The 10,427-nt window shown below is 37.6% G+C and overlaps 1 protein-coding gene across 16 annotated transcripts in view; it reads left to right on the top strand.

The window, feature by feature from the left end:
* Nucleotides 1-335: 335 nt before the first annotated feature.
* LOC117433252 (microtubule-associated protein 2-like) overlaps nucleotides 336-10,427 on the top strand; it is a 105,204-nt gene continuing 95,112 nt past the window's right edge. For 10 of the 16 annotated variants that reach the window (XR_009310058.1, XR_009310057.1, XR_004548902.3 and 7 more), the window contains exons 1-2: nucleotides 357-400; nucleotides 8,877-8,974. The gene's annotated coding sequence lies outside the window, so the exon portion shown is untranslated. Of the gene's footprint in view, nucleotides 401-6,822; nucleotides 7,051-8,876; nucleotides 8,975-10,427 lie in introns of those variants that run through there. The other 6 variants (XR_004548900.3, XR_009310060.1, XR_009310061.1 and 3 more) reach the window with 6 other exon arrangements.

Here is a 10,427-nt window from a genome sequence, read left to right as displayed (position 1 = left end):
GCCTCATGATCAGTAAATACACAAACCCAAAGACCCCTTGAATGAAAAAAAAACTGTTAATGTTTCAAAGCTGGAATTAAACAATTAATAATGTTAATGTAAGGCACCTATTGTTCATAGTTCTGTATAACAATATGTTTTTCTTTTTCGTGTGCATCTGCAAGATAATAAAGCAAAGCATTGTATAAAACATAGTAAAGTGTGGCAAATACTGTCAAATTACCGTGGAAAGGTATACATTTATTTCATATTTTCTCTTTGTATTTAATACTACGTGCATAATTTCAGACTTTGTTCCATAGCGCCCCCTCCCCTAGAGGACTCTAATCGAACTGCAGCAATCAGTTGCACAGTGACCGACTGCAGCTGGAGAGACAGTAACAGTGTCTGCCACACACAGGTAAGCAGAATTACTTTACATTTGACACAATAAAACCCAAACTGAACCTAATTAACATGCACCTAACAGACAGGTTCTTGCACGCAAGTAATTGCTAGTTTTTTGTTTGCATTCGTTTTGACAGTATTTGAAATCGGCGTTTGGGTTTGTCGTCGGGTTGGTATGATATTTTTTTTCCGCTGGGTGGGAGAGGCTGGGCCTGCCTGCATTGACAGATACTGTCACCAAAACGGAAATGTTGCATACGTCCCCTCGACAAGGAATACATGTATTATGTTTTATTTATGTGTTTAGATTTTGTAAATCGCCAACTGTTATTTACTTCTGTTTGAGGTTCAGGTTGTTTTTTTGATCGCAGAATTAAAACCGTTACGTTGGTATGTATTAGTAAAAAGCCAGAACAACAACTCATAATTGTGCTTGAATTAAACCATGTTTTATAATGTGTGTGCAGTCACCTTTTGCTTATAATGTTTTTAGCATTACAGTATTACTGTATGTGATTTTTTAAAAAATAAATAAAATATATGTATCCTATCTACATGTACCACCACTTCTACCAAAGCTTCTTAATGATATTTTTGGTCGCATAGTGGTTTATGAAGCGTTTACATATTCAGATGGTACATACAGGTGTTTGAATGAGACAATTGGTAAGTCATAGGCGGGACCAATGAAAGAGAAAAGAGGGACCGTTTAGGTTTGTTGAGATTGTGTAATACTGGAGCAAATTTTTGCTTATATTCTGGATCTTATGCGAATGCTGGTTGTGTACTTGTGATAATATAGTGTCGCAGTTCGTGTGCACAAAAGGTACAAACGCCCATCCACCATGCATTTCGTGGCGTTTACCATGCATTTGTTTTTTGAAGCTCTTTTGTTTGAATGGTATTATTATTGCTTTCCGTGATGGATGGTGCTGATGCATGCTTTTCTGCAGCGGTGCTACGGTAGCTAGATGTGGATGTTTGATTTTTGCTGCCTTCGTGCTTTTTTTCTTAAGATTTAAAAGGAAGGTGTCATATTCTGCAAAATTAATTGTTTAAGTAACAAATGATGGAATATATATTTTAATGCGTTTGTAAAAAAAAAAAAAAAAAAAAAAAAGATTAGTATAATAGAATATTATATTATATTTCCACAGGTTCTTACAGTTATTTGTATGTCTCGACGTGCGTGTGAAGAGCCGTATTTGCAACATTACCTTTTTTTGTTTCAATTCTGCAGCATCATGGCAGCCCTCCATCGCTTTCACGTTTTCACGCAGAATACATATCCTTGTACTACTTTATCGTTTGTCTCGTCAGTGTAACATTTTGAAACAAAAAAATATCCATTGCCTGACCGAAGATTCTATTTGCATATTGTTTTCGATGCAAAAGTGCATGTTTTCTTTTCATAAACTAAATGATAAAGAATTCTGCATCGCTTGAAACACACCCATGATATGCTTCCTTTTCAAGATGATTTCTGATTGAGGTAACTGAGGTGTTGCTTTTTTCAAATGATGTAGCACTTTCTTGATAATTCCTTTTATTGATGTTGTTTGATGGTTACACATTTGTTTTAAAATCATGAGAATGTGGATGTTTCTTGGAGAGGGACACACCTCTTTTTCCAGGTGAATGAAAGTGATGTGTAATTTAAACTACTTGCTGGCAGAATAGGTTTGGAACCACTGTTGTAATTGAGAAGGTCACAAATGTGCATCTGGGGAAAAATAATACGATTATACATTATTTACTTACATTTAATGAATTTAAAGAGATTTCTCTTTAGGACACAGATCTGTGTTGTATTTCTAAGGCTGGGTGTTGCATCCCTGCAGCGTGGCAAGATAGATGACTAAACAAAGAAATGCAACCTGTTGTAGTTACAAGCACAGCTGAATGATTTAGTGCAGTTTATGCAGATACTTTGTTTATTATTAAGATGAATTGATTGCTGCTTTTTAAGAACAATATCATTTGACTTCATTTTTGGACTTATTCAAGCCCGAGACATGCACAGCATAGCAACTAGAATGATTCATTGTTTGAATTTTCAACCCTATCTACTGTAGGCCTGTATTACAAGGCGTGGAAATCAGACCTCCAGTTAAATGTACAGTACCCTACTACCATGTTCAACAGTACACCACGGTATAAAGCAATCTGATGATGTCTGTTGACATGCTTTAATTATTTAGGTACTTTTGGATGTGCACACACTTTCTCTTTTACAATATGTCGCCTCTACATGCAAGACAAATTGGTATATATGCTTCAGCCACTATTTGCAGCAGTGGGAAGTAAAGAAATAGAGAATTCAAAATCCAAATTGTGTTTTTCATATCTTAGTGATTTTTACAGGTAGAGGTGTACTTTTGAATTGATCTTATAAGGTAAATTACAATATTGTATCTATTGTTTACTTAGACATCATGCATCTTTTGTAGAGGATGCATACAACTAATGCTATCCTTGTTCCTGTCATGTATTTTGTTTTATATAATACAGGATCGCAGATCTGACAGAAGGCACTCGATTGGCAGTGCTTTTCAGATGTGATATTTGATCAAAGGGCCAATCTGGAGATCAGATTTCATCTCCCATGTCCTCTGAAGGAGGAGGTAGTTGTTGATTAATGCTCATGTATCCTTCCAGAACAACTGAAACACCTTGCAGACTCGTCATGTTAAATCAATGAGCTGCCCATGGTAGCTCCTCACGCTACGGCCAGTATTACTTTTGTGCCACTGCATCCACAACAGGTGTACTGTATTTCTCCGGTTTTAAATACAAAGCTAATCAGCACCCTTCTAAAGTTAGTTGGTTTGGAAACTAACTGTAAATGAAAGAGCCCATACTATAAACTAATATACTTTTAAGTACATTAAGTTAATTAAACAGACCAATTATGGACGCTCTCAAATGTGCCAGACGTTTTAATGATCTAAACGTCTGGCACATTTGAGAGCCAAGCCATTAGACCTATCCTGAAACAGCTTGCCTCTGCACAAAACAAGTAGTGATGGCTGTTTGTCTGGCTGCAGTGCCCTTTCAGCTACAGCAACTAGAGAGACGCCTGTATTAGGAAGTGTTTGGATCCAAACAGTAACATGATTACGTGATTTGCGTGGTTAAGTCGCACCAATTCCATACACAACACTGTCAATATTTAGGAATGTGCCACAACATTGGTCTGTAAAGGAAAAAAAAGCCGGCATATCATGTTTTAAAATGAAGAGCGAGAGGGACGATAACAATCTGATTGAATACAAATGCTTGGAAGTCTAGAGGTGCTGTATTAACACCAGCAGAATACGGTAACCACAGGTCATTCAAAGGTCATTCAAAATGATCTAGACAGCATTCAGAACTGGGCAGACACAGGTCATTGAACTGGGCAGCAAAGGTCATTCAAAATGCTCTAGACAGCATTCAGAACTGGGCAGGCACATGGCAAATGAAATTTAATAGAGAAAAGTGTAAAGTATTGCATGCAGGCAATAAAAATGTGCATTATAAATATCATATGGGATATATTGAAATTGAAGAAGGGAACTATAAAAAGACCTAGGAGTTTATGTTGACTCAGAAATGTCTTCATCTAGACAATGTGGGGAAGCTATAAAAAAGACTAACAAGATGCTCGGATATTTTGTTAGAAGTTAATCTATTCAGTCTTGAACAAAGAAGACTACGCAGTGATCTGATTCAAGCTAAAATCCTAAAAGGTATAGACAGTGTCGACCCAGGAGACTTTTTTGACCTGAAAAAAGAAACAAGGACCAGGGGTCACAAATGGAGATTAGATAAAGGGGCATTCAGAACAGAAAATAGGAGGCAGTTTTTTACACAGAGAATTGTGAGGACCTGGAACCAACTCCCCAGTAATGTTGTTGAAGCTGACACCCTGGGATCCTTCAAGAAGCTGCTTGATGAGATTCTGGGATCAATAAGCTACTAACAACCAAACGAGCAAGATGGGGCTGAATGGCCTCCTCTTGTTTGTAAACTTTCTTATGTTCTTATGATTATTATTATTATTATTATTATTATTATTATTATTATTATTATTAATATTTATTTCTTAGCAGTCATCCTTATCCAGGGCGACTTACAATTGTTACAAGATATCACATTATTTTTTCATACAATTACATTATTTTTTACACATTATTTTTACATACAATTACCCATTTATACAGTTGGGATTTTACTGGAGCAATCTAGGTAAAGTACCTTGCTCAAGGGTACAGCAACAGTGTCCGCCTCCTGAGATTGAACCCACGACCCTCCGGTCAAGAGTCCAGAGCCCTAACCACTACTCCACACTGCTGCCCTCAGTTATGTTTTTAAAAAAACATTTTGTAAATTATTTTTCAGCTTTTTGGCACACTGGCCCATTTTCCTGGATTCATGAAAGTGAAGCCATGTGCACTATATATATATTATACTACTTAAATGTAACCGGTCCAGTCGGGCCTGTGGTGCTTCATAACTACTGGCCAAACTGCGATCTCTACCAGCCCTGGGCCGCCGGGTCATGGTTAATGTCGAACCCTGTACTTCCTCTGGGTCTGTTCCAAATGCACCCCCTCCAAGTGTTGTTCAATCTCAAGGTTTTTCAGCCTGCGGTGAGCCCCAGTCACTTACTTACTTACTTACTTACAGTCACTGCATGGTGACCCTATCCTGGTGGAAACAACTGACCCATCTGCGCATGGGAGTGGCTCTGGGTACTGTTACCAGGAGGGGGGCCATCACCACCAATGGCTCTGACACAGGCTGGGGTGCGGTGTGGAACGGGTGAGGAGTGCAGGGCGCATGGCAACCCCCCTGGGTAGGCTACCACATCAATGTCATCAAACTGTAAAGACAGACAACACTACAGTGGTGGCTTATGTAAATCACCAAGGCAACCTGCGGTCACCCCGCCTCCTTCGAGTAGCCAGCAAACTACTGTTTTGGGCACACGACAACATTCTATCTCTCAGAGCAGTTCATCTGCCGGCGTTGTTCCAGGGTGCATCTGTCACTGACGTTTGCTGTGTTGCAGTATGGGCCACGCCCCATATTTTCCAGAGGTTTTATAGACTAAATGTGCTGGACCCTCTATGTAAATAAATAAATAAATAAATAAATAAATAAATAAATAAATAAATATTCTATATTGTGGCAGCCTTACCGTCTGACCCTCTCAGATTTAAATTGTTCTGCAAGTAATGCACTTTGCGACAGCTTGGGTATAATTGCCCATTATGTAATGGATACATTGTACTTGAAAAGGAAACATTAGGTTATTATCATAACCCTGGTTCCCTGAAGTAGAAATGTATCCATTACAATCTTCAGTCACTGCGTACATTACACGCAGAAGGCTGAAGAAGAAAAACTTTACTGCCGCTGTTCAACTGTCATCATAGAGCCTAGTGTCTCTCAGGAGGGGCGGAGACTGGCTTGATGAAGTTGCTGGTCACTATGTGACAGTCTCAGAATTTTCAGGTAAACAAAGTTAACCCGTTATGTAATGGATACAGTTCTATTTCAGGGAACCAGGGTTATGATAATAACCTAATGTTTCTCTTCCTAATGCAAAATTATTGAATAATTTAATTTAAAAAACTGTATTTTTTCCTTGTATTTATTCATATATTTCACGGTTAAAAGGTTTTACATACTGTATAATTTGGCAGTGCACTTTGTGATATTTTGCTTAGTCTGGACTACTTCCATAAAATAGCTGACAGTGCCTGTAAACAGGGGCTGTTTTATTATACAGCCCATGGCTTGGACAAAATCTTGTAGCTCCTCAATGGTAAAATATATAAATATTTAAAATCTGATTTTTTTATTTAAAATCGTCATACACTTTAATGTTCTTATAATTGTTCTATATCTAACTTAGAAAGGGGTCAAAAGTGGCAGTTTTTAAAAATAGTATTTATTATTATACATTTTTTTTAGATTTTTTCGGGGACGCGGCTTATAGTTAAAAAAATAATAATAATTATACATTCCAGAACAAAATATTTTATATAATTGGAAACAGCTGCATAAGGCTTTTCTGATATTTGGGTTTTAATTTCTGATTTAAGGTTGCCAAACTACAAGCGCTAAAACACAATGGGGTCATATTTGTATTCATATATGGTACTGCTTAGGTGTCAAAGGGCTAATGGTAAAATATTTATGGCCAATAATGTGCATATTTTGTACAAAGCATATGTTCTACCACAATATCAATAACCATAAATATTTTTTAATTAAGATCATGTTTGTCTCTGTAAAGAAAAGCATACATGCGTATTGCGTATTCTGTGTCGTGCAGTTGGTGGGCGGGGCAGCTGGAGATTGAGTGATTATAGCTGGCAGGCACGAGTCACAGAGGGGCGACTTCAAATTGCAAAGAGAGTTCAGGGCCAGAAGATCCAGCGAGTGCTGCACTAGAGGTCTGGAGCGCTACAGTGCCATGCCCACAGAGGACCTGCAGTACAGTTGCAGCGGTGCAGAGGAAATCTGGTCTACACAAACTGGTGTAGTCTGTGAGACCTTGAATAGATTCTTGGTGTTGGGAGATATTTTAAAATCGCTATACGTTACAGTAGGTGTTTCTGGTCAGTACCTTCTGTTTGGTAGGCTGTCAGACTGGCTACATCACTGCTGGTGAGTATATATGTTTGGTTTTCTAAAGGAATTGAACACTTTTACAAGAAAGGTACTATCTGCTTGTAACATATTGCTGTAATCATGTCCTGCTTCAGTTCAAATGTGAGTTTTTATTGAGGCCTTATAAAACCAACCCAGTGATATAACAATCTTAAATGTTGACCAAAAATGGGGATGTGGCAGTGACAGTAATATTGTTTATTACTTAAAAAAAACACCCCTAAATTACTTTAGGTCACTAAATGTGGGGGTTTTGTGTGACAAGAACACATCTGATGAATATATGTTTTAGTTTGGTTGGAGAAGCACATTTTGATATTTTAGTGGTTCTTAAAACTATGAAGTGCTATTCTAGATTGGTAGACAGAGTTGTAGGGTATAGGGTGATGACAACCCAGGAATAGACAGCTCTGACACATACAGTACTATGAATGGATCTTACATACCACCCCTGACCAGGGTCAAATTATTTTTAAGCACAAAGTTGAATTTTCTTTCAGGCAGAGTGTCTCTCCCTCTCTTTCACACACACGCTGAATGTGCTGAGACAGCTTGTCTTAAAGGCATTCATACAGAATGTACTATTTAGCAGCTAATGTTTGGATGATTTGGGACAGTAGTAAATGTTGCTGCACAGCTGTAGTAGTTTACCTTTTCACTTATACTATGAAAGAAAGCATACATTTCAAAATTAGTTTTTACTTGTGTAGCAAATTTTTAAGGTGGAATAAGCTCGACAACTCCAAATCCACAGTGAATTCATTGCTTGAGAAAACCCTATATTCAAACTGTCGGCCCCCTACTTTTCAAGATACTGTAGGAATATGTGACCCCTTGAACTTGGGGGCTGACGGCAAATTACCCACCCGAAGAAGGCTTTGTCTTGTGAACTGATACATTTACAAGCAATTTGTTCAATAGCTCAATTAAAAGCTGTGGAATTTCAGAAACACCAACTTAAAAAGTCAAAAACTGTAACAGACACTTTAAAATATAAGGCAGTGCTTGATATTGTTTTTTGACAGGTAAATTAAAATACTAATCTCTTAGCTGCATGTCTTTAGGTACCCTGCCCTGTACTTTTACTATCAAGCCGCATGGGTAGTTACATCATCTGCAATAAATCTGCAATGTATCAAGTCTCATTAGGCCTAAAATAAAATTATCTTAGGATCCTGTTTCGTAACAAAATTCACTTGAGTCGGTAGGTAGGATTTTTTTTTTTACTTTTATTTTTTATTTAATTTTTTCCATTGAGAAAATAAGGGGAAATACCTTTATTTCCCCTTGCCATACGACCTCTGACAAATTGGCTAAAGCCCTTTGCTAGTGCAGTTTGCACAAATGAGCAACACTTTTTAAAGCTCTGCATGAGCTGTTATGCCTCAGTTGCTCAATTTTTTTGTCAAATCAACGTGAATTGAGTAACCATTTCCATTGCTTTTTCCGTGTTTATTGGATATACACAGATTACATTTTTTTAGTATCTGGGGTGTTTTATTATTTTTTATCGGTTAAAACCGAAAATCCTAGATATAATAATAATATGAGAACGCATACACTTATTTGGATAAAAATGAGTAAGGTGGTTTACAGCAATCCAAACTAATCTTCTGTTTTATTACAATGGTCGTCCATCTGAATGTTCTATCTGTGATCATGACTCCAGAAACATGGATTTCCCAAAGCAGTCTCTGAGATTTGAGATACATTCTGCTGTGTTAATAATCTGCAACAAGGCCGGGCAGTGTCTGGCTCTCCCTCTTTGTATTCCTCTCATTAATTCATTCCCATTGTTCTTTTTTTATTTCCCCTCGGCCCAGCAGTTCTGCTGCCAAGTTAGAATTCTGATGTACTGCACTGAAGGTCTGGAATTGCTAAGTAGACCTTTTTATCTTCTGAGAATCTAGCTGAGACAAACGTGAGTGTTCCGCTAATAATTTTCACCTTTTCTTCAGGGAAGTGAGCCAAATGCCAGATATCACAAATGCTGTACTACCCCTAAAGAGATTCATACTGTACGCTACACATTGTAGAAAACTGTTAGGCAATACTATAACTTATACATTGTGTGTAGGGCGTCTCTAATTGTATAAGAGATGTCATCTTGTGCAGTTTGAGCGAGAGGACCATAAAGTGAAGCTGGGCGGTTCTAACTGTTCAAACTGTGTGAAATGACGTCCCTCATACAGTAAGAGACACCCTACATGTATGATGTATTAACTTCTTATAAATCACACTAATGAAGAAATAGTTTAAAAGGAGAAATATACATATTTGGTTGAAATGGTTCAGTCCAGAATCAACTGCCACAGTCCTTGAATGCGTGTAGATCTATTGATGACGTGTTGTCGTGAGACTATTAGTAACAAAAGTTCAGCCAGAGAAACTTGCACCAGTAGCATTAAGGATTTAAACTTTTTTTTTACCTTGTTCAGATTGTAGCAATTTCATTTCTTGCTTTTTTATTTCTGAATTTTGGTAATATTTTATTTTGTTTTTATTTTTGCGTATTGGAATTAGGTGTGGTGTTATTTGCAAGGTATGCAAGCTATACAGGATGAGATATACTGACATTTTGGCAAATACACTACATCACTGTGAATGGTTGATTTCTGATGTGATTTCTGATTTTGGTTCTGATGAAGTAGTTGTTGTTCAGCAAAGACGTTTCAGGAAGTTTCAATGCCTTTAAAGGTCTTGTGTACTAGGTCTTGCTCGGCAGATATTGGTTGGTAATTACCAACACTTAATTGGATTTGGGGTGATCCTGCCAGGATAGCTTGCTTACCCTTCACAGTATTGTTGTCATGTGTTGTTTTCAGCATTATGTAGTGCAGCTGGGCTGGAATTGCATCAGCATTCTTTTATAGAGAGAGCTTTTCAAGGTCATGCAGAAATAAAGTCTCTTTTGTTACTAAGCCGCCAAAGATACTCATAGACTGTCTGTGGCAATGTGCCGCGCCCCTGTGTGTATTTTTATGTTGTATGTTGCGTGTGTTAATGTTGGTGTATTGTAGTTGGTACACGGGATATAATGTGGGTAATGAGCACGAGTGTTTAAAATGTATAATTGTATTTAGGCACGGGGATTGCACTTCACTTCACGTACATTTAAAGTATTTAATATGTGAGCACAGGGTTGCACAGAATTAGTTCATGTGCTGGGATTCAAGTGAATAATTAATTAGTAATTGAATCCTGGCACAACAGTATATATATAGATGCACATTTTACTCACTCCGGTTAGTGGAGAACGGGTGTGGAGAAGGAGAAAGTAAGAATTAAAGTAAATTAAAGCAAAGTATACCATTGCACGATACTTGTGCGTTTATTTTTACTCACCGTGTTTGTTTGTCTGTTCGTCCACTGTT

The sequence above is a fragment of the Acipenser ruthenus genome, chromosome 33, assembly GCF_902713425.1.
Source record: "Acipenser ruthenus chromosome 33, fAciRut3.2 maternal haplotype, whole genome shotgun sequence".
Classification (NCBI taxonomy): Eukaryota; Metazoa; Chordata; class Actinopteri; order Acipenseriformes; family Acipenseridae; genus Acipenser; species Acipenser ruthenus.
This window is presented reverse-complemented; position numbering and strand designations above follow the sequence as displayed.